The sequence below is a fragment of the Cetorhinus maximus genome, chromosome 1, assembly GCF_964194155.1.
Source record: "Cetorhinus maximus chromosome 1, sCetMax3.hap1.1, whole genome shotgun sequence".
NCBI lineage: Eukaryota > Metazoa > Chordata > Chondrichthyes > Lamniformes > Cetorhinidae > Cetorhinus > Cetorhinus maximus.
The window spans coordinates 168382957-168388956 of NC_135879.1; positions in this window are offsets into that span (position 1 = coordinate 168382957).

Consider the following 6000-nt stretch of genomic DNA (forward strand, 5'->3'; position numbering starts at 1 on the left):
GGGGCGATTGACATGGGAATTTTGAATGGAAAGGTAACACAATATATCAATTTTAGCTGCACTTAATGGTGCATGCAAAATTTTGTGGCACTTTCACAGTAAGTCTCGCAGTAGATGATTTGTCAGAGACACATGAAGAAGCGACTAGGGCATTTCAAGGTGGCAGTGAAAAAGAGCACAATGCAGCAAAGGAGAGAAACAATGTTGAGAAACCATGGGAGGAAACCACAGAAAAAGTGACGTGTGTTCAAAGTCACTTCTCTTGCCCCTGAACTGCAGACAAGTGTTGTAAAAATTTCAGTGACCTGACAGGGACAGGCAAGATATCATACTGGCTAGTCTCTATTTTCAACACATTGTTCACCTTATAAAATTATTGGTTACATAACTTACACTGCACAATGGGTAAGATCAGCACTAACTCAGGACTTTATCATACGTATCTCCATCACCGCTAAAAGCAATTACTTGCATATATATCTCCTTACTCCACTTTAGAAAGGTGATACCACTAGATTTAGCATATCAACTGTTTGCTCCTACCTGAAAGACTGCCCTCAAATGTCAGCTCTCATCTAATTCCTACCAACTTGCACAGAATGCCCCTGGAAGGCAGGGGACTGAAGCAATCACTCCAGACATCAGAGGGCTGAAACCCTATTAGAAAAAGGCCATAGAGCTGCTGGGCATGTATTCTGTTCTAGCTGAGGGAGATGGCAAGATTGGTGGAGCAGCGTCAACAGTGGCTTAATGGGAACAGATTTAAAGTCGCCAAAGTGTCCCTATTAAGTACAGCCACAAGCTGCCACATCCTTCTCTGCATTCTTAATCCCAAGGGACCATGCTTACCCAAACTTAGTTTATACCCTGCAGATATCACAGTCCTGGAAGCAAGGTACACCATCACGTTCCTCTGCCTCAACCCATGTAATCATGCCCACTGTGTCACTTGGTTTTTCACACTCATATACCAGCTCAGATACTTTGACTCTGGGTAAATTAGATGTTTCTGCCTCACTGATTGATTCACAGGAGTGGGAAGTGGGAAGAGTTGGGGACATGAGGGCTCAAATCTCACATGTACTTGCCTAAAAAAGGAGATTCAAAAAGTTTCGCATTAACATGAAGGCTTTGGATCAGTTTGGAATCTACAGCCCTCATTTTAAGCAACATAAGAGACACTTTATCTTCACTGTAGGATGGAGCATGTAGCAACTTCATTGAAAGCTGCAGCAGACTCCCAAAGCATAAGTGGTAAGGACCCCATTGGTGCCTCCTCTTTCATTGGAGCACAGACTCTTGCCCTGGTGTCATTAGGGGGCGCGGATTAGGCAAACTGGATTTCAGACCCTGGGGACTGTGAGTTTTGATTTTGATAGCTGCTATTGTGCTGCTCACTGGAAAGAAAATAGTTCCAGGACCTAGTGGAATACCTATGGTTGGAGGCAACCATCATGAGGCTACTATTTCTCAGGACAGCATCAGTTCCTTCCCCCTCAGAGTACCGGGGCAAGGTAGGCGACCACAACCAGGCACAAGCTCCAGAAATGCAACTAATTGTAACTCTCACCACTTCTTTTAAAATAACCCTTGGGAAATTTCTGTTGCTAAGAACCCAACCTAGCTAAATATTGTCTGCTGATTTGCCAAAAATCTGCTAGTAACTGAGGCATTTGCAAGACTTCAGGAGAACAGGAAAAACAGAATAGGAGGATCTGTTACAATACAACAGGAATGCAGGGGCTAGACGGTGCATGTTACAGAGTGACATATGCCTAGGTGCAGGGGCCAGAAAACTTGCTCTAATAATTACATTGTAATTCTTGAACCTTGTAGTTAATGGTTTAATCTATTTTGTCTTGTAACCTGTAATTAAAATATTAGATTCATTAATTGGTTCTTGAAAGTCAATTTCCCATTCTCTCCAGGACCACCTGAGAAGCCTACAAACATGTCCTGCACAACATATTACAGTAAAATCATGGCCTGTTGGTGGAATCCAGGAAAAGACACACAGGTCCCAACCACGTATCAGTTAAAGTTGTTTGGGTATTCTATTTTGCTAATTTTATGGACAAGCATACATGTGGTCTAATGTAAAACATAGTATAGATAGTGATGTTGACAAGTTAATAAAAATACAGATCTTGCATTTATATAGCACCATTTACAATCTCAAGATGATCCAAAGCATTTTACAGGCAATGAAGCACTTTTAAAATGTAGTCACTGTTGTAATATAATTTTGACTTCAGCAGCCAGCCTTCCATAAACCTATTGGCTATTCCAGAATAAATGCATCCTGGGTGTTATAAGGGGAGTTAGGAGATGAGTTACTCGCTGCAGGACTCCTAGCCTCTGACCTGCTCTTCACAGAATCACAGAACCTTTGGCCCATCGAGTCTGCACCGACATGTGAGAAACACCTGACCTACCTGCCTAATCCCATTTACCAGCACTTGGCCCATAGCCTTGAATGTTATGATGTGCCAAGTGCTCATCCAGGTACTTTTTAAAGGATGTGAGGCAACCCGCCTCCACCACCCTCCCAGGCAGCACATTCCAGACCGTCACCACCCTCTGGGTAAAAAAGTTTTTCCTCACATCCGCCCCTAAACCTCCTGCCCCTCACCTTGAACTTATGTCCCCCTGTGACTGACCCTTCAACTAAGGGAACAGCTGCTCCCTATCCACCTTGTCCATGCCACTCATAATCTTGTACACCTCGATCAGGTTGCCCCACAGTCTTCTCTGCTCCAATGAAAACAAGTCTATCCAACCTCTCTTCATAACTTAAATGTTTCATCCCAGGCAACATCCTGGTGAATCTCCTCTGCACCCCTTCCAGTGCAATCACATCCTTCCTATAATGTGGCGACCAGAACTGCACACAGTACTCCAGCTGTGGCCTCACCAAGGTTCTATACAACTCCAACATGACCTCCCTACTTTTGTAATCTATACCTTGATTGATAAAGGCAAGTGTCCCATATGCCTTTTTCACCACTCCACTAGCTGTACTGGAACAGCTTGGCTAGGGGTGCAGCAAGTTCTGGATCTGCTAGATTATGCGGGGTCAGGGAACAAGTACTTAATTTCTTTGGTACCAGATACCCAAGACATTTTGAGTACATCTCAAGTACCAAACTGCCTCATCTGCTGAGACATCTGGGCACAGGGATGTTCCCACCACCACCAACACTGCCCCACACACAACTCCCCAACTCCAGACACTTAATTCTGTCTATGAAAGTGCATTAAACATAAATTTTAAGTGACCAAGTGGTCCCCTCGTCTGCTGAGTTATTGACTCCTTTACTTCTCCGTGCTGGGCATACAAATCATCAGTTGAACACTGGGCCTCTGACAGGCCTGGGTCAATGAAAGAAACTCAGCCTGAGATATTCCACCCCCACCAGGCAGGGAATCATGTTTGAGGCAGGTGAATGTTCCACCACCAACCCCCTCCCTCCCACAATAAGGACCCCCTGAAACTGAAACCGCAAGTTGAGACCTGTGTGTTTGCATCTTAGTCTGCTTCCTGGATCTTGGCACTGCATTTACCCCGGAATTACATCGGGACAGAGCTGGAAGACCTGTGTGTTTCCAGCACCTTGCTTTCTAAGCTCACATGTGAAGAGTAGCTGCTTGAGTGCCAAAGAGAGGATGATCTGGGCAGCGTTACCCCTCTTTAGCCGGGATCTCACTGATACACATACAAATGCAGGCCCTGAGCCCATACAGGCAGATGCGGGATTGAGGCAGCAATTGTACCAGCAGCGACCAATTAAGAGGCTGACACAGGGACCACCATCCATTTAAAGACAGCTGAGTGGTTCTCCACACTACTGCCCCAATCAAGGGGCCACCCCTCTGCAGCCTTGGCAGCATCCCTGTTAGTGTGGCTGCTACTGAGGCTGTAAGGAAAATGAGAGGGCACCTCCATCTCACGGAGCCCTTGAAGGGCTGGTAAGAGGTTTATTGAAGTGCTGGGGTCATGCAAGCAAGCTCTGGCAATCGGAGGGGTGAACTCTTCAGCAGCGGTGTTGGGGTCCTCTGGGGCAGCCAATACTACTCGGAAGATCCCTCCTTGGCCCACCCTCACCTCGGAAGGCGCTAGAAGGTCATCCCGATGCAGCTGGTGAACTCCCCATGTTTTCCAAAAGTGGCAAAGTGCAGACAACTTGGTAAAATGCCAGCAGAGGCCAACTAATTGGCTTCCTGCCTCCGGTCGGTGGGTGCGTTCCAACTGCTGGGAATATCACCTGGCAACGTAAACACATCACGCCTCCCTCCTGACACCTTTGCCACCATCTTTTGTGCCACTCAGCATATCTCCAAGAAAGGCCTATATCTATCTCAACGCCATACCCTCGCTCTCTCCCCGTACCCCTTGACGACTTTAGAGTCTAGAAATCTATCTATTTCCTTCGTAAGTACATTCAGTGACTTGGCCTCCACAGCCTTATGTGGTAGAGAGTTCCACAGGTTCACCACCCTAGAAATCTGGGATCATGAGGCTATTTTATGAGGAAAGGTTGAGCAGGTTGGACCTGTACCCATTGTATTTAGAAGAATGAGAGGTGATCTTATTGAAATATTTAGATCCTGGGGGGACTTGACAGGGTGGATGCTGAGAGGATGTTTTCCCTTGTGGAGGAATCTAGAACCAGGGAACCCAATTTAAAAAATTAGGGCTCTCCCATTTAAGATGGAGATGAAGGGAATTTTTTCTTTCAATCTGTGGAATTCTCTACTACAGAAAGCAGTGGAGGCTGTGCCACTGAATATATTTAAGGCTGAGTTAGACAGATTTTTGATTGACAAGGTGATTAAGGGTATTGGGGCAGCAGACAGAAAAGTGGAGTTAAGGCCACAACCTGATCCGCCATGATCTTATTGAATGGCAAGCAGACACATGGGCTGAATGGCCTACTCCAGCTCCTAGTTAGTGTGTTCTTGTGTTGTGTTCACTGCAAGAATGAATCCTGGAACTAGGCTGACTTTCTGGGGTTGGGATCATTAGAATAATTTGGAGTGGTTCCCTGGCCCTCCATGGGAAGTAAGGAGAAAAATCAATGCAGGCCTCATAGGCCAGTTTTAGTGCAGCATTGCAGACAACCTCTGTGCAAAGGACCTTTACATTTGCAATTGATTACCGTGATGAGGCATCAGCTTTCTGGCTCTCTTCAAATTAAAATTGCCCCTCAACCATTAATTTCAACAGTGGACAGGACAAATAGGTATCCATTGGTGCCCTGCATTGCACTTGGCAAATGATGGGAAATATGCTATGCAGGTAATAGGGAAGGCAAGCGGAATGTTGGCCTTTATTTCAAAGGGAATGATGTATAAAAATAGGGAAGTCTTGCTAAAACTATAACAAGGCACTAGTTAGACCATATCTAGAGTACCGTGAACAGATTTGGTCCCTTTAGCTAAGGAAAGATATACTGGCATTGAAGGCAGTCCAGAGTAAGTTCACTAGGTTGATCCTGGGTATGGAGGGATTTCCTTATGAGGAGGGATTGAGTAGGTTGGGCCTGTATGCATTGGAGTTTAGAAGAATGAGAGGCGACCTTATTGAAACATATAAGATTCTTAGGGGGCTTGACAGGGTAGATGCTGAGAGGTTGTTTCCCCTGGTGGGAGAGTCTAGGACCAGATGGCATAATCTCAGAGTGAGGGGTCACCCATTTAAGACAGAATGAGGAAGAATTTCTTCTCTGAGGGTAGTGCATCTGTGGAATTCTTTACCGCAGGAGGCTGTAGAGGCTGGGTCATTAAGTATATTCAAGGCTGAGATAGACAGCATTGTAATAGGTAAGGGAATCAAGGGTTAAGGGGAAAAGGCAGGAAAGTGGAATTGAGGCTTATCAGATCAGCCATGACCTCATTGAATGGTGGAGCGGACTTGATGGGCCGAATGGCTTACTTGTGCTCCTACATCTTATGGTCTTATGGTGAATGGTGATGTCCCTTGAACTGGGACTGAATGAG